Raw genomic sequence first — 19,123 nt, 5'->3', positions numbered from 1 at the left:
TTTTGTGGGTGTGGTGTGGCTTGGTGGGTGTGGCTTGGTGGGCGTGGCAGGGGAAGGATACTGCAAAATCTCCATTCCCACCCCACTCTGGGGCCAGCCAGAGGTGGCATTTGCCGGTTCTCCGAACTACTCAAAATGTCCACTACCGGTTCTCCAGAACCTGCTAGATTTCACCCCTGGAGCAAATGCTCAGAAGCCATAGGAGAAAACGCAGCTCAGGGATCTCCCAAGAGTCCGTTCACCTAATGACAAGGTGGAGGCTCTGAAAGTTGGAGAGGATGTTTCCAGCAGCTCTTTATAAGGTGGTAGGTTGGAGAGCAATACAATTATCTTGGGCGCTGAGCAGGTGAACATAAAAGCACGCAAATCGGGAGGAAATTAGCACCTAAATCAGCGTTTCTCAAACTTGTCCCCTTGAAGTTGGGTGGACTTCAATTCCCAGAATTCCCCAGCCAGTATGAAGGCTTGGAGGTCTTCTATTTCAACCCCCCTGCTCAAGCAGGAGACCCTATATCGTTCTAGACAAGTGGCTGTCCAACCTCTTCTTAAAAACCTCCAGTGTTGGAGCACCCACAACTTCTGGAGGCTAGTTCATTGGTTAATTGTCCTCACTATTAGTTAATTTCTCCTTATTTCTAGGTTGGTCCTCTTCTTGATTAGTTTCCATCCATTGCTTCTTGTCCTGCCCTCAGGTGCCTTGGAGAATAGTTTGACTCCCTCTTCTTTGTGGCAACCCCTGAGATATTGGAAGACTGCTATCATGTCTCCCCTAGTCCTTCTTTTCATTAAACTAACAGACCCAGTTCCTGTTCTTCATATGTTTTAGCCTCCTTGTCCTCCTTGACTTCCTTATCTTTGTTCCTTTTCCTCCTCTTAACAGAATAATACAGTTGGAAGGGTCCTTGAAGGTCTTCTAGTCCAACCCCAACTCCAGCAGGAGATGCTATACCATTCCACACAAGTGGCTCTCCAGCCTCTTCTTAAAAACCTCTTGTGCTGGAGAAGCACCCATAACTTCTGGAGGCAAGTTGTTCCACTGGTTAATTGTTTTAATTGTCAGGAAATTTCTCCTTAGTTCTAAGTTGCTTCTCTCCTTGATTAGTTTCTATCTGTTGCTTCTTGCCTTGCCCTCAGGGGCTTTGAAGAATAGGTTGGCCCCAGTGGTGAAATCAGTGGTGAAATTCAATTTTGTTTTTTACTATGCGCGCTGGTCTTCTTTTAAGGCTGTTTTATGCCCTCTGGAGGCTTCCCTGAAGCCTCCAAAGTGCGAAAAACCAGCCCTACGGGCAAAGTTTGGGAATGGACTTCCGGTTTGCTCGTAGGAGCCTTTCTCGCTTTCTGGAGCCAGAGGACGAAAAACGGACCTACGAGCAAACCGGTAGTGACTTCTGGTTTGTTCGTAGGTCCATTTTTCACTCTCCAGAGCCTTCAGGGAAGCCTGAAGCCTCCTGAAGGCTCTGGAGATCAAAAATCGGCCCTACGGACAAACTGGAAATCACCATTCCTGAACTTCCGGGTTCCCCGTAGGTCCGTTTTTCACCCTCCGGAGGGCATCCGGGTAGGGATAGGGAGGCTGTTTTTGCCCTCCCCAGGCTCCTAGAAAGCCTCTGGAGCCTGGGGAAGGCGAAAAAACTGCGGCAAAAGTGGGGGGGTCGGGCACATAGCATTATGGGTGTGGCACGCCGGCGCGCAACTCCCCTGTGCTCCCCCCGCTTTTGGCACAGCAGCCAAAAAAGGTTTGCTATTGCTGCTCTACCCTATCCATTCAATACCCAGTTCCTGCAACCGTTCTTCAGATGTTTTCATCTCCTTAATCGTTTTAGCCGCCCTTATCTGCACTCTTTCGAAATCTCCATATGTTTTTTTTTATATATATAATACGGTGACCAAAACTGGATGCAATATTCTATCTTAAGGCAGGACGCGGCGGCTTTTTGACAGCTACTGGATGAAACTCAATTTTTCCGTATCCAAGGCTGCAGCGGGCAAACTAATTAGATGAAATAAAAAGAGCCAGGGTTTCTCTCTTTAACAGGGACGCTTTATGATGTCTGGGAAGACAATGACAGAAAGAATAATTCAGTGCTAAGATCAAAATCCGCCATGGGGAAACGGGAGCTGCCTTTCACGGCAACAATTGTTTCCTTCATATTTAAATATGCATTGAAAAACCTGTTCTCCCAAGTTAATCTTTTCTGGATTAAACTTCTCACAATATTCCTTTTTCCTTGAATGCGTTTCCCCCCCCCCCCCCCGCTTCAAACCCAAAGCTGCCCTTTTCAAATTTAAAAGCCTAAGGGCACATCTAAAAGGCCAGCAGACTTCTTGACTTTTGTATGATAGCCAAAAGGCTGGACAGCCGGTTGGGTCGTTTCAAAATAGTTTTTAGTCTTTGTTTCACTTCTGCAATTTTAATTGTTTTTTTTTATGGGTATGTTTTTATTGTACGTCTCTGGAGATCTTCGGTCATCCATGTCAGGGTTGTCAGAAAGGTGTTTTTTCCAAAAGGCAACTGGACTTTCTTTGTTTTTCCTTGAAGATGTTTTGCTTCTCATCCAAGAAGCTTCTTCAGTTCTGACTGAAAGGTGGAGGATGGAAGGGTTTATATTCCTCGCAGTCCTCTGGTTGTTGGTTCTCTTTCTGAGAATCACTGAGGCCACTTGGAGGTTTATTCTGATAGCAAACAGTGGGTTCACTTAATGATTGCCTGGGGGTGGTGGTGGAAAGGGCTTCAAATCGAGCCAGTCACGTAATGACCTGCTTTATGACTCTCAAAGGCTCAACGACCATAATGAGCAGGCTCTATTATGGTCATAGCAATAACAGCAGTTAGACTTATATACCGCTTCATAGGGCTTTCAGCCCTCTCTAAGCGGTTTACAGAGTCAGCATATTGCCCCCAAGAACAATCCGGGTCCTCATTTTACCCACCTCGGAAGGATGGAAGGCTGAGTCAACCCTGAGCCGGTGAGATTTGAACAGCCGGACTGCAGAACTACAGTCAGCTGAAGTAGCCTGCAGTGCTGCATTTAACCACTGCACCATCTTGTCTCTATAACTTGAGGACTACCTGTATTCCCTCCATCTTTGATTTTCTTGGAGTCGGTTAACAGTTGTCAATTAGCATCCTTCAGCATCCCAATTTAAGGTTGGGCTCGCCTCCTGATTTTGGAGATCTTTTCGAAAGTTTACACTGGAAATCTTTTGCCTATCTTTAATGTCTTACTTAGGGGACGCGGGGGCTCAGTGGCTAAGAAGCTGAGCTTGTCGATCAGAAAGTTCGGCAGTTTGAATCCCTAGCGCCGCGTAACGGAGTGAGCTCCCGTTACTTGTCCCGGCTTCTGCCAACCTAGCAGTTCAAAAGCATGTAAAAAATGCAAGTAGAAAAATAGGGACCGCCTTTGGTGGGAAGGGCACAGCGTTCCGTGCGCCTTCGGCATTTAGTCATGCTGGCCACATGACCACGGAGACGTCTTTGGACAGCGCTGTCTCTTCGGCTTTGACACAGAGATGAGCACCGCCCCCTAGAGTCGGGAATGACTAGCACATATGTGTGAGGGGAACCTTTACCTTTACTTTATCTTAATGTCTTACAGATGTTGTTGTAATGTTGCTTTTTGTCTCTTCTAACAGTTCTTCTGAAATTCTTTGTTCCGGACAACTTTTGTCTTTCTTGGCAGTTTGTTTCATTTCCTAACTTGCATGCCTGTAATTTAAATTTATTACTGCAAGTTCCTTCCCTCTGAAATGGTGGAGAACGGGTCTCGACTGCTTCTGAGCATTGCTCTGAAATAATTGAAGAGAGCCACCCCATCTTCCCCACAGTCGTCTCTTCTCAAAACTGGAAACGTTCGGTTTCTTTTGAACACAACCTGCAGGGGAGTGAGTTTCTAGTCTCATGATCAAACCTGTGCCAGGTTGTTTTCTCCCCCGCCCCCCCCCCCACAAGTCCTTGTTAAAATGGGGCTCCCAGAACTGACATTAGCTCGAAATGCTCAAAGGAGGAAAAGATCTGCTCGATTGTTTATTGCTATGTGAATTTACACTGCATATCTGTTGTTTTTGTGTGTATCTGTTGCTTTATATTTATGCCGGAGGCTACCCAGAACCTACTAGATTTGAGCAGCATCAATCAAACAAACAAAGAAACCAAAAACAATGCATCCAACAGAAGAGAATATATGTAACTCAAGGTTGAACTGGGAGTTTGTGCCCGCTGGGCTTGGTTGCAGATGTTACATTACCCAACCAGGTGTTGTGGCCCGCCAGCAGCCAGCAGAGCTGACAGAAGATTCGGAGAGTATGGAGGTTGGGGAGGAACCTGGGCCAGTCCTGGAGCCTGGGGAAGACTCTGATGAGGGCTCTGTGTCGGAGGCAGAGAGGGGGCCAGGGCCGTCCGACAATTATCAGCTGCCTTCAGAGTCAGACATCAGTGAAGCAGAAGAACAGCTGGAGCCTGTTCCCGATGTGCGCATGCGCAGAGCTGCCAGGAGAAGGGAGCAGCTAAGAGACAGAGGTCGACTTGGGAGTAAAGGCACAAGGGGAACGCTGAATGGCCCCTCCCATAGGAGCAAAAAGGGAGTGGTGTTTGCCGGGGACAATTAGTTCATTAGTGTGAAGATTTGCTCATCTGAAAGACTCCTTGCCAACTATTTCCTTGTACAGCGTTGCGTCTGGAAGTAGTCGACCTGGCAACTATCCAAGGACTGATAAGGTCTGTGTTTGCAATTCACTCTTGAAAGACTGTTTGCTGGGACTTGGCTGGATGTGAATGCTAGGAATTCACATTAACCAAATAAAAAGGGGCGTTTTTTTTTTTCGGGTGCAAGGAGTCTGTTTCATGATTTGGTGAAGCCTAGTCAGAACCCTAGGTATCATAGCAGTTAGACTTATATACCGCTTCATAGGGCTTTCAGCCCTCTCTAAGCGGTTTACAGAGTCAGCATATTGCCCCCAACAACAATCTGGGTCCTCATTTTACCCACCTCGGAAGGATGGAAGGCTGAGTCAACCCTGAGCCGGTGAGATTTGAACAGCCGAACTGCAGAACTGCAGTCAGCTGAAGTAGCCTGCAGTGCTGCATTTAACCACTGCGCCACCTCGGCTCTATCATCAGTACTAGAGAGTGTGGGGTTTGCTCCCTGTTTATATACAGTAGCTTGCCCTTCAAGTTTAAATGTGGTTTTCCCCTAGGGTAGCTCCTTGTTTAAGGAATTGTTTTTTACTTGCTTGCTTGTTTGTCTGGTATTAATCCATGCTTATCTGGGTGTTGCTGCTAGAGAGGACAGTTCTGGTCCTTTTGCTTGCTTCTTGGCTTTTTACAGATAGTCCTCGACATACGACCACAATGCAGCCCACATTTTCTATTGCTAAGTGAGATAGTTGTTCAGTCAGTTTTGCCCCATTTTACAACCTTTCTTGCCACAGTTGTTAAATCACTGCAGTTGTTCAGTTAGTAACACGGCTGTTAAGTGAATCTGACATCCCCGCTGTGAGAAGCTCGCCAAAGGTGATCACATGACCCCAGGAAACTGCAACCGTCATAAATAAAAAACTGTCGAAAATCCCTTTTTCAGTGCCGTTCTTAACATTGAACAGTCACTAAATGAACTGTTGTAAGTCGAGGACTATCTGTATTGACTGTTTTGAATGATGTGTAAACGTAGCTTATCTCTCTGTGCCTGTTGAGAGCTTATTTGTCTGAAGGCCAAGCCTACAGAAATTCCTTAGTGTTTTGGGATTTAGATTAGTCTAGGATTCCCTATTGTGGGGTGTATATAAACAGGGAATGCACGCCACACTCCCTGGCACCGATGATGTTAGGTTGGGTAAAGAAATATCTACAAGAAAACAGTGAAGCTTAGAGAGCACCAAGGACCAGTGGTGGGATCCTGCCAGTTTAACAACCAGTTCGGTGATCGTGTGTTTTGCAATTGCCTATTTAGAGCTCAACACGAGTGCGCAGTTTTAACAAAACTTACCTTCCACGTTACTTTTGGGGAGTAACACAGCCGAAGCATGGCAATCCATTCTGCCACGCGAATCAGCTGAGAGGATATAGCTAAGTAAAGCGCGGGGGCAGGGGGGTGGGCCCACCTTTTCATCGGAGCGAACTGGTTCACTATCCAGCTGATCGTCGGAGCTACTGGTTCGCCCAAACCAGTCCAGATCGACTGAATCCCACCCCTGCCAAGGACAACACAATGGGTGCATTGAGCCTAAAGAAGAGACAGCTAGGGAAGCATGGAGGTGGGGAGAGACATTATAGAAGTCTCCCAGTCCTTGAAGTCCTGTCCCAAGAAAGAGGGAGTGGATTTATTCTCCATAGTGCCCAACAGGACAACAGTAACCATCAGGTGGAAGATTTATAGAAGCAGGTTCTTCCTGAACATGAGAACCATGAAGCAAAAGAACCGCCTGCTTGTAGGTAGCCTGTGTGGGCTCCAGCACTAAACGACTTACAACAGTTTGTTTAGTGATCCTTTGAATTTACAACAGCACTGAAGAAAGTGACTTATGACTGTTTTTCACATGCACAACCATTGCAGCATCTCCATGGTCATCTAATCCAGGGGTGACTTCCGGCTTCTGTTACTGCCGGTTTGCTCAGGGACGCACTTCGTGCACACGGATACTACGCGCACATGCGCGATAGGAAACAATTGCTTCTGTGCATGTGCAGAAGCAAAAAATAAGGTGGCAGCACCATAGGTGCCACCGATAGAACCAGTTCGGGGCTATAGCCAGCCAATTTACTACCTCCTCAGCCGAACCGGTTCGAACCGGTAGGAACTCACCTCTGACTAATCGAAATTCATACACTTGGTAACTGGCTCAGTTATCACTGCAACCTTATGATGGCTGCAGTGTCCCTGGTCATGTGACACCCCCCTTTTGCGACCTTTTGACAAGCAGAGCCAATGGGGAAGGCAGATTTGCTTAACAACCGTGTTACTTACTTAACAATAACAGTGATTCTGGAGAAGTGAGGTGACGTCGTGACGATACAACATGCAATTTGGAGCTCCAAGATCGCAGTCAATATTTCTGTCACCAGACGGTCCTTTTGGACCTGAACCATCCCGTAGAGATGGTGATAGTGAAGAGTACGTCCTGCTGATCTCAGGGAAACCGCAAAGTCCCTGATTGATCCAGGGCAAGCTCTTTTTTCCAATGACAGAAATGCAACTTTGAAGCTGCTGAAGTTGGGACAGCTCCGGGAAGGAAAGAAAGTGGAAGAGAAAGTGTGTCAAATTGGTGAGGAAATGTTATTATTAGAAAAGAGATTACCCAAGGAAAATCATAACTAAATTAAAATTAAATACAGAAGAAAATAAGCGGTGAGATTAAACTACATAAATTTAGTGTGTTATCTTTTTTCTAATTTGTCTTTTTACAGATGGAATTTCTGCAAATGTTTCCTATTTTTTAAATTGGATGGGTTAGTTTTTCTTCTTCTACTTTTTCTTCTTTCATTTTTTGTATATACTTGTAAACTATAAAAAAAATTTACAATGCTTGATTGGATTGCTTTTCTCTTAAGAATTTTTCTCCATAAGTTTGGAAATAAAGAGGGCTGTAACAGCAGAGAGAGAGAAAAGTAACACTGCCACTTTAAGGCTGGAGGCTTGGAAATATTGTTTTTTCTTTCTTCTCTTTGATCATTGGAGTTACACTTCAAGGCATTTCAGTTTGTTTATTGAGAGAGATAGTGGGAAGAGCACTAATTGTTTATACAGGTGCTCTTCGGGAGCTTTATCAGTAGCTGGACTAGAGTGAAGACAAAGCCTTGAACTGAAAGATTACAATGAACTTGCTTGAAATATAACAAAAAACTTTGAAAGCTATACTGGCAGTGTTTATATGTTGGAAGAATGGCGCAATATGAAAAAGAAACATTAATATTGCAAATGATTATGTTTGAAATTAAAAAAATACTAGTAATAACAGAGAAAATTGAGGAGAGAATGGAGAACGCAGAATGAAGATCAGCAAAAACAGATGGAGAAAGTTGAGGACAGAGTTCCAAAAATTGAAGGAAAAAAGTAGCAAAGAGATAAGAAAATTGTTGATACTGACAGTAAACTGAGTGTGGTTAGAAATAGCGAGAGTGGACTATGGAAAGGGGAAGCAGATGGACTGGAACTCTATCTCATACCTCAAAGTACAGAAGAAGAAAAGAGATAAAATTTGATGGAAGTAAAGAGAGAAATCTTGGCAGAATTATCAATGATAACCAAAGATAAGTTGATGGAAGGAACAAATGGAGGGTTTTGAGTATAAAATATGCAACGAGCAACAAGGTGTGAAGAGAAGGCCATATAAGTCCTATCAAGAAAACAACCAGAATATTAATTCTACAAATGGCACGAGATATAAAACTGCACCACTTTTGGAAAGCCACAGGATGATGTAATCAAAGTTTAAAATAAAAATTAAGTCAAACTTAGTTAAATTTAGACTATCATGTATAAAATGGTGTGAGAATAGTTACAGTCACATAAATGAGTAATAATGATAACAATGCATATAGATAGATAGATAGATAGATAGATAGATAGATAGATAGATAGATAGATAGATAGATAGATAGTTTGGCCGTATAATCTCCCTGTATTTCCAAACTCTGGAATAAGAAACGGAGACTTACTTTCTCTCGGGTTGTTGCTATTTGTTTGGCTTCAAAACCGCCGCCTACGCCATCCAAACCGAGCGAGGAGGTTTCAGACAAGGTATGATTGCCCCTGCCTTTTAACAGTTCCTCCGATGCCAGAAAGTAATAATAATAAACAACAGATTTGATTCCCTTGGCCGCAAAAGGTTTCAGGAAATGGGAAGCATTGCTTCTCTTTGCAAGTCATTCTGGTTTATTTGCCCATTAAATTAATGAACGGAGAAAGCCTCTTGCAATCCCAGGACAGCCGTTTAAAAAAAAAAAAATTCAACCTACGATCCTAACCCACGCAGCCTTAATCCGAGCCTAATCAAAAGAAAACTCCACTATGCTCTATGTCGCAGGAGTGGGGGAGAACCTCTAGCTAAGATTCTGCGCAGTTCAGAGAATCCCTAAATTCCACTGCTGGCTGGCCCTGCCCACCCCTTCCAGGAGTCCCCACGTGCCCCGTTTTGGATGCAGGTAAGTGCAGGGCGCATACGGAGGCTCGGGGAGGGTGAAAAACAGGCCTACCAGAAGTTTGGAAAGGCCGGAAACGGGGCCTGTGGAGGCCTTTTTCACCCGCCCGGAGGCTCAAAGAAACCCGGGGAGGGCAAAAATCCCCCCGCCATGATGCAGCAGGCCGGCTAGGCCACACCCACCATGGCGGTGCCCATCAAGCAACTGGGCAGAGAACCCCTTGCTAAAATTTTGGAAACCCACCCCTGTTTATGTGCATTTATCTCTCAAGGTCTATAGACAGGGAGTGTGTGGAACTATGATAGCCGCTTTGTAACCTGAGGACTTCAACTCCCAGAATTCTTTGCAGTCTCAGGGATTCTGGGAGTTGAAGTTCGCAGGTCATCAAGGGGTCACAGTTCCCCACCCATGGTCTATATAAAATTCTGGTTAAGGTATTTTAACTCTACAGTTTTGAGTTGTTCATTCTTTTTTTTAAAAAAAATCCTTAGGAGTTTTTTGAAGAAGTTGGGATGCTCTATATAACCATATAAAAAATGTGGAAGACTGAAAAGTTTTTTTTTTAAAAAAAAGAATTAGGGCCACATTAAACATCTGTACACTCAATTAAGACACAATTAAAACTGTGATTTTTTCAGTCCTCTGATGCCTTCCTGCATAATTGCATGATTACAGCACAGGATATATATACATATACATACATACATACATTTATACTCGTGCTAAAAATTCTTTAGCTATTCAGCCGAAAGAGGGAGGGGAAAGAGGGGAAATAAAACTTTAAAGAAGCAGAAGCTATATTCCTTTAGAAAGATATATTTTTTTTAAAAAAAATGTCAAGAAAAATTGTTCTGGCATCACAGCGCCCCCTAGTGATGCATCTGGGCATTTCTCGCAGCTCACCCTCCCCATCTAGAGCTCTTAATCAGATATTTGGGCAGGACAATATGGGATCATCCAAGAGGCTGATAAATTGCTGGGGTCTTTGTAGTGCTTTGAGTTAACGTATTTATTAAATTATTTTCACATAATAAGAGTTTGGGGAGGCATGAGAAGTTGGGCTCTTTGTGAAGGGCTGATGAGTTTGGGGGATATACAGGTAGTCTTTGACGACCAAAATTGAGCCCAAAATGAAATTTGCCCCATTTTACAATCTTCCTTGCCACTGTCGTTAAATGAAACACTGCCTCTTTTAAGTTGCCGCCACAGTTGTTAAGTGAACCTGGCTTCCCCATTGACTTTACCTGCCAGAAAGTCGCAAAAGGGAATCACATCACTCTCCCCCCACCCCCACCCCCGGGACACTGCAACCGTCATAAATATGAATCAGTTGCCAAGCGGCTGGATTTTGATCACGTGACCACGGGGATGCTGCAACGTGTGGAAGTAGGAAAAGCGGTCATAAGTCACTTTCTTTCCAGTGTCCTTGTAACTTCAAACAGTCGCTAAATGAATAGTAAGTTCTATCTGTATTGGTATGAGCAAATGACCTTGAGAAACAGAGGGAGAGCTGCAGACTAGAGAAGAGATAAAAGCAATGGTGAAATCTAAAGTTCTGTGGGTGTGGCTTGGTGGGAGGGTGTCATGTGACTGGGTGGGCATGGCCAACTTTTTTTCACTTTTTAAAGCATTTTTTCCTGCCTGAACCAGCAGGAAAAAAATGCTTTAAAAAGGGAGGGGGAGCTTCCGATGATTGTGTGGATCAGCTGTGAGCCACACGATCCTCAGAAACTTTCTTTTTACTATCAGTTTGCAGAACCAGCGACAATCGTCCCTACTGGTTCGGTCGAACCAGGCCGAACCAGGAGGATTTCACCCCCGGGATAAAGGGCAACTGAGCCATCAGAAGGAAAATGGGTGTGAGAATCATTTCAGAAGAAATCCTCCCTCGTTTCCAAAAGTGGGTAAGGTTAAAATCTGGAGATAGGGAATCGTGGCTACAAAGGGGTAAATCAGGGTTAAACCTCTGTGGCTCCCAATTAACCCCCTAACTGACCCATCCGAATGACAATCTTAGGCCAGAATTATGGGCTTACTAAAAAAAAAAGCAAAGTTATGGCATACGTATATCTGAAAGGAGATTGGGAAGCTATAATCAGGAGTGGGCTGCTACGGGTTCGCCCGAGTTCGGGAGAACCCATAGCTAACATTATGGCCGGTTTGAAGAACCTCAAAAACCCACCTCTGGCTGGCCACATCCATCCAGCCCCTCCCAGTAATCTCCACGCGGCCTGTTTTGGATGCGAGGTAAGTCCAGGGCCCACATGGAGGCTTGGGGAGAGGGGGAAAACGGACCTCCCAGAAGTTCCTGGAAGTTCCTGGGCCCGTTTCCGGCTTCCGGAGGGACTTCGGAGCCTAGGGGTGGTAGTTTTCACCCTCCCAGAGGCTCGAGGAAAGCCTCTGGAGCCTGCGGAAGATGAAAAATCCCTTCCCCCACCCGCTATGATGCAGGAGGCCGATTAGGCCATGCCCACTGTGGCAACGCTCACCCAGCAACTGGGCAGAGGACCCGGTGCTGAAATTTTTGAAGTCCACCCCTGTCTATAATTATGGAGTCCGTCTGGCAAGAACAAAAAACGCTTATCCACAGGGAGTAGGCCTGTGTAAAGCTTGTAACAACTGTGGGTGGTTAGAAAGCTGATAAAAATAACAAAGAGTTAGGCGTCTTGCAGACCTCAGCTAAAAGTTAGGAATAGGGACAGCCTGGAGCAAATAGAATGTGTATTAGATAACTCCTGAAGCATTCATTAGCCAAGGCTTAGGTATAGGGACGGCTAGAGACCAGTAAGAAAGAAATAAGCAAGAAATTAAAAGACGCTTGCTCCTGGGGAGGAAAGCTATGGCAAATCTAGACAGCCTACTAAAAAGCAGAGACATCACCCTGCCAACAAAAGTTCGTATACTCAAGGCTCTGGTTTTCCCAGTTGCAATGGACGGCTGTGGAAGTTGGACCATAAGAAAGGCTGAGTGCCAAAGAATGGAGGCCTTTGAACTCTGGTGCTGGAGAAGAAGACTCCTGCTCTGAGTCCCTTGGACTGCAAGGTGATTAAACCAGTCAGTCCTAGAGGAGATCAACCCTGACTGCTCTTTAGAAGGTCCTAAATCCTGAAGATGAAACTCAAGTTCTTCGGCCACCTAATGAGAAGGAAGGACTCCCTGGAGAAGAGCCTCATGCTGGGAATGATGGAGGGCAAAAGAAGAAGAAGGGGACGACACAGAATGAGGTGGCTGGATGGAGTCACCGAAGCAGTCGGCATGAGCTTAAATGGACTCCAGAGGATGACAGAGGACAGGAAGGCCCGGAGGAATGTTGTCCATGGGGTCACAATGGGTTGGACACGACTTCGCAACTAACAACAACAACAACAGAGACCAATAGAATAATTGTTAGATCATAACTAAAATGTTTATTAGATGATAGTTCTTATACATCCTGCCTTATCCTGCCTTCTGCTTTAGTGAAAATGTATAAAGCTCTCTTAATTCTACTGTTCAGGGTTCCTTGGTATTTTCTGCCAGGACCCCTTTTCTTCAATAAAAGGAGATAAAACCTGCACCTCATGTCTGGCATCCTTCATCGGCCTCGGGATCAGACTCAGACCCGAATTGTTGGGCAGTAAATGTGTGACTCCATCTTTTCCGAGAAAACAGATAAGTAGCATAATGGAGTGAGCGAATGGCCTTGGGAGACAGGAGGAAGAGCTGCAGTGGTTGGATAAGAGGCAGCTGAGCCTGCAAAAGAAATGGGGCATAGGAAATCTCTTAGCGGGACCCTCTTACTTTCTCAGACTGTAAAGGCAAGGGAGGAGAATTGTACTTTCCAACTTCCAAAATTCCATTAACAGATTTTGGGTCCTTGGTGCTCTCTGAGCTTGGCTGTTTCCTTGCAGATGTCTCATTACCCAGCTGGGTAACACCATCAGTCCTACTGCTTCTGATGCGCTAGCACTGATAACAGGCTGTTTAGTCTCCATGTTGTGCCCCTCCAGCGGCCAGTGGAGCAGCAGATTCCGACAGTGAGGAGTTTGGGGAGGAACATGGGCCAGTCTTGGAGTCTGGGGAAGGCTCTGATGAGGGCTCTGTGTCGGAGGCAGAGAGGGGGCCAGAGCCATATGCCAGTTATCAGCTGCCTTCGGAGTCAGACATCAATGAGGCAGATGAACAGATGGAGCCTGTTCCCAGTATGCGCATGCACAGAGTGTCCAGATGAAGGGAGCAGCTAAAGAACGGGTGACTTGGGAGTAAGGCCACAAGTGGACGGTGAATGGCCCCTCCCAGAGGAAATAAAAGAGGAGCGAAAGGGGAGTGGAGGTTGCAGGAGACAATTAGTTTGTTTAATTGGTTCGTGACTCTCCAAGACTCCTTGCCATGTTTTGCAGATATCGGTCTGGCAGCTCTCCAAGCCAGATAAGGTCTCTGGCCATAAATCCTCCCTTGAAAGACTTTGCTGGATGTGAATGAGCAGAACTCACAGTCAATTAATAAAAGGAGCTTTTTCCTGGGACAAGGAGTTTGTTTCATGCTCTCGGGAAGCCTTGGTCGGAACACTCCAGAAAGAACGACGCCTGTCAAACATCTCAGAGGTGACCCTCCCTAGTTCCTAGCACTGTAAAGGGGAGGGGAGGGAGAGATGTGCTTTATGACTTGCAAGATTCTATCAACGCAGCTTTACAGTAAAATTAGAAGTAGCGCTTCCGGATGCGCTTCTTGTCTGCACTACGTCGCAAGGCTGATTCAAAGGAACTTGAATGCCTCTTCAAAATACAGGCAGGAGAAACTACCACCCCTACTGCAACCTCCCATCAAGCCGAAATCCTAGAATTGTAATGTGCAGAATTAAGAGGTTCCACCACAAATCCGCGAAGCCCTTATCTGCGGAGACATAAGCGCGAAGACTAATTCGCGCCGTTCGAAGTGCTAAGGAAAAACGCAACCCTACCGCGATGACATAATCGCGGAGGGCAAATCCGCGCTTTCCCAAGCACTCAATACCCTAAACCTAACCCTAAACCTAACCCTAAACCTAATCCTAAACCTAACCCTAAACCTAACCCTTAACCTAACCCTAAACCTAACCCTTAACCTAACCCTAAACCTAACCCTAACCTAACCCTAACCCTAACCTAACCCTAACCTAACCCTAAACCTAACCTAACCCTAATCCTAACCCTAAACCTAACCCTAAACCTAACCCTAAACCTAACCTAACCCTAATCCTAACCCTAAACCTAACCCAAACCTAACCCTAACCTAACCCTAACCCTAAACCTAACCTAACCCTAATCCTAACCCTAACCCTAACCCTAACCCTAACCCTAACCCTAAACCTAACCCTAAACCTAACCCAAACCCTAAACCTAACCCTAAACCTAACCCTAAACCTAACCCTAACCCTAAACCTAACCCTAACCCTAAACCTAACCCTAAACCTAACCCAAACCCTAAACCTAACCCTAAACCTAACCCTAAACCTAACCCTAACCCTAACCCTAACCCTAAACCTAACCCTAACCCTAAACCTAACCCTAAACCTAACCCAAACCCTAAACTAACCCTAAACCTAACCCTAAACCTAATCCTAAACCTAACCCTAAACCTAACCCTTAACCTAACCCTAAACCTAACCCTAACCTAACCCTAACCCTAACCTAACCCTAACCCTAAACCTAACCTAACCCTAATCCTAACCCTAACCTAACCCTAAACCTAACCCTAAACCTAACCCTAACCCTAACCCTAACCCTAAACCTAACCCTAACCCTAAACCTAACCCAAACCTAACCCTAACCTAACCCTAACCCTAAACCTAACCCTAAACCTAACCCTAACCCTAAACCTAACCCTAAACCTAACCCTAAACCTAACCCTAAACCTAACCCTAAAACAAACCCTAAAACAAACCCTAAAACAAACCCCTAAACCTAATCCTAACCCTTACCTTAATTGAAATCGGCTTTCTGCCACGGCGCCGTTTTAAAGCGCCCTTCTGTTGCCGCGCTGTTGTCGCGGCGGTGATGACGTGCGGTGATGACGTCGCGGCTTTAGCGACGCGATTTTATCACCGCTATTTTGACGAGCGCGGTTTTGTCGTGCCACGGAATTAAGAATCTTGCATTAAAAAAGGGGGTGGAACAACAACTGATGGCCTCCTTTTACTGGTCCACAATTGAAAGCTTCCTCACATATTCCATCACGGTATGGCATGCCGGTTCGACCGCCACGGATAGAAAAACACTACAGAGGGTGGTGAGCACAGCACAAAGCATCGTGGGCTGTCCCCTGATACCACTAGACAACATCGCTAGGTCTCGCTGCCTTAGAAGAGTGAGGAAAATCCTCAGGGACAACTCACACCCTGGACGGCACTTCTTTATCCTCCGACCATCGGGAAGGAGAGATAAAAGGATAACCAGCCACACAAACAGGCTGAAGAACAGTTTTTCTCTGCCGGCTGTCAAACTCCTGTGCAAAAAAAACATTCATCACTACGATGGACTTGCAGGGCTGGTGCAACGTATAACAGGTTCGCACTGGTGCAATAGGACTGGGTGTTATTGTGGCCCGTCAGCAGCCAGCAGAGCTGGCAGCAGATTCGGAGAGAGAGGAGGTTGGGGAGGAACATGGGCTAGTCTTAGAGTCTGAGGAAGGCTTGGATGAGGGCTCTGCGTCAGAGGCTGAGAGGAAGCCAAGGCCATCTGGTAGTTATTAGCTGCCTCCGGAGCCTCCGGACACCAGTGAGGCAGAAGAACAGCAAGAGCCTGTTCCAGTGATGAAGTTCGTTTTTTTTTTTACTACCGGTTCTGTGGGAATGGTGTGGCTTGGTGGGCCATGACAGGGGAAGGATACTGCAAAATCTTCATTCCCACCTCACTCTGGGGCCAGCCAGAGGTGGCATTTGCCAGTTCTCCGAACTACTCAAAATTTTCGCTACCGGTTCTCCAGAACCTGTCAGAACCTGATAGATTTCACCCCTGGCCTGTTCCCAGTGTGTGCATGCGCAGAGCTGCCAGAAGGCAAATTAAGACAATTAAGAAAACAGGTTCGACTCGGGAGTAAGGCTTGGAGATGATTGGGCCCTCCCATAAGACATAAAAGAGGAGCGAATGGGATGTGAGCTTTTGCAGGAAGCAATTAGTTCATCTGGTTGGTTCAAGCTTTGAACAGTTCTGTTTGACACTGTGCTAAGTTTGGCCTTGCTCTGCATTTGGTAATTAGGACTCTGGCAGCATTCCCAGGGAGATAAGGTGGGTGTTTATTAACATTCCCCTGAGAGACTGTGGCTACTCAAGCAGACATCTGTCAGAATCTTCACAGACTGCTTGTGAAGCCTTGCGGACTGTGAATGACCATAATTTAAGGCCGTATAAATAAAAGAGGGTTTTTTAGGACTAAGATTGTGATTTATGCTTTCTCAGGAAGCCTAGGTCAGAACAGGTGTCTGTTAATGTGATTTATTGGGTTAGGAATTTTCTGTCTCCACTGTGAGTTGTATTCTGTTGGGGTGGGGGTGCACTGTGGGAGCTCAACCAATATCATTATACACCTGTTGTGCACTGACAAATAAATAATTATTATTAAGAGATGAAACACACTCCAGAGCAGGGTGAAAAGGGAGTAGAAACCTCAGGGCTGTTCGTGTCGCATCTTCTTTGTAACCGAGCTTGCTGCGTGATCAAAAACAAAGGGGTGGGGGAAACCAAGGGAGAATCGGGAGACGTTTAATCTAATAATACACCCTTGTGAGGTTTTTGTGTGTGTGTGTGGTTTTTTTTTCTGTTTCTGTAGGGAAACTGAATTACCGGGGAAAAAAGCCCTGTCAAAAGTTCCCAACGTTGAATGGAAGCAGGCACCCTCCACGTCCTCGACGATCTCTTTTGAGTTCTCATGAAAAACAAAATTGGATTATCATTGGAAGAAGCAGCCCTGTTCTTCTCCTGCAATTCCTCCTCCTTCCCACTCGCTCACCCACCCACCTGTGCTTGTCCGTCTGTAGAGACGGAGGGCAGTTGGATTCCTACAAAAACGACAGGCAAACCCTGGCAGTGTTTTCATTGGAGGTAGAATAACCGAGCTGGAAGGGACCTTGGAGGTCTTCTAGTCCACACCCACACCCCATACCCCCGCTTGAGCAGGAGACCCTATTCGCCAGTGATGGCAAATCTTTTCAGCACTGAGTTCCCAAACCGGAATGTGCGTGAGCCAGAGCACTGGAAATCCGAAGTCTGGCTGGCTGGTACATATGCCTGTTTTTTGGCTGTTTGGGGGCCATTTTCCAGCCTTTTGGGGAGGCTGTTTCGGGTAGTTTTCCAGTCCGTTTTCAGCTCAAGAAACAGCCACAAAACAGCTGAAAAACAGCCGAATAACAGCTGTTTTTCAGGCCATTTTCAGGCCATTTTCAGGACATTTTTCAGGACATTTTTCAGGACATTTTTCAGGACATATTCGGGACATTTTTCAGGCCATTATCAGGACATTTTTCAGGACATTTTTAGGACATTTTCAGGACATTTTTAGGACATTTTCAGGACATTTTTCAGGGCATTTTCAGGACATTTATCAGGGCATTTTCAGGACATTTTTCAGGACATTTTTCAGGACATATTCGGGACATTTTTCAGGCCATTATCAGGACATTTTTCAGGACATTTTCAGGACATTTTTCAGGGCATTTTCAGGACATTTTTCAGGGCATTTATCAGGGCATTTTCAGGACATTTTTCAGCACATTTTCAGGACATTTTTCAGGACATTTTTCAGGACATATTCGGGACATTTTTCAGGCCATTATCAGGACATTTTTCAGGGCATTTTCAGGACATTTTTCAGGACATTTTCAGGACATTTTTCAGGGCATTTTCAGGACATTTTTCAGGGCATTTTCAGGACATTTTTCAGGACATTTTCCAGGCCATATTCAGACCATCTTCAGGACATTTTTCGGGCCACTTTCCAGTGCTCCGGCATCCCCAAAAACCAGCATGCGCAGCAAAAACCAGAAGAGCAGCTGGCGACGGTGCACACGCCCACAGAGAGGGCTCTGCTTGTGTCATAGGTTCCCCATCATGGCCCTATACCATTTCGGCTTCACGATTGTCCAATCTCTTCTTAAAAACCTCCAGCAAAACCGGCCGCAATCTCTGAAGACAAGCTTCCTCGTCAGGAGGTTTCTCCTTAATTCCAGTTTGCTTCTCTCGTTGGTTACGGTTCCATCCATTATTTTTTTGTCTTGGCTTTTTTTTTGGGGGGGTGCTTTGGAAAATAGGGAGGGTTTGGGGTTTTTTTTAAGTTCCCAAAAAGCTAGATACATTGTTTGCTAATAATCCCTCGGACATCTATCTTGCAAGGTGGGCCATTCTGCCTTCTCCTGAGGTTGCCACCCGCATTGCAAAAACTGGGGCAGGAAAGGAGGCGATAGCCATAAGAAAACAGCTCAGAGAAGGTCAAAGGAGGACAGGAAAGAGTCGACGCAGAGTTTTGTGGCTTTTCTCAAAGTCTCTTGCTGGAAAGGCAGAGCGAAGCCCAGCTAAGCTGTCCGCGGGCTTTTCTGCCCCCACATCTCCAGTTCAAAAAAAAAACAAACCTTGTCAGAAATGTCCAGTGTTGATTTCAGAACGGAGGGACAGAGAGAGAGAGAGACCTAAGGAAGGAAAGGAAGAGAGACAAGTGTGTCATTTTCCCCCCTTGCCCCTCGAGAAGCTTCCCGGCTGCCTAGAATATCTGTTTATGTGTGAATGACAACCATCTTTCTGCATTCCCTTTTAGGGAGTAGACTTGGATCATTTCCCCCCCCCCCTTGAAAACATTGGGAAATGAAACCAGATAAATGTGGCAATGTCAAATTTAGAGTTTGTTGCTGAGCACAATCAAGGAAGGAAGAGTGAACTGGATTCAGGTGGCATCTAAATAGGGAAGGGAGGGGAAGGAGAGGGAAGGGGGAAGGGAAGGCAGAGGGGAAGGGTGAAGGGGAAGAGGAAAAAGAAGTAAAGGGGG

Source organism: Thamnophis elegans, chromosome 1 (genome assembly GCF_009769535.1).
Source record: "Thamnophis elegans isolate rThaEle1 chromosome 1, rThaEle1.pri, whole genome shotgun sequence".
Taxonomy (NCBI): domain Eukaryota; kingdom Metazoa; phylum Chordata; class Lepidosauria; order Squamata; family Colubridae; genus Thamnophis; species Thamnophis elegans.
Note: the sequence above shows the minus strand (reverse complement) of the source record.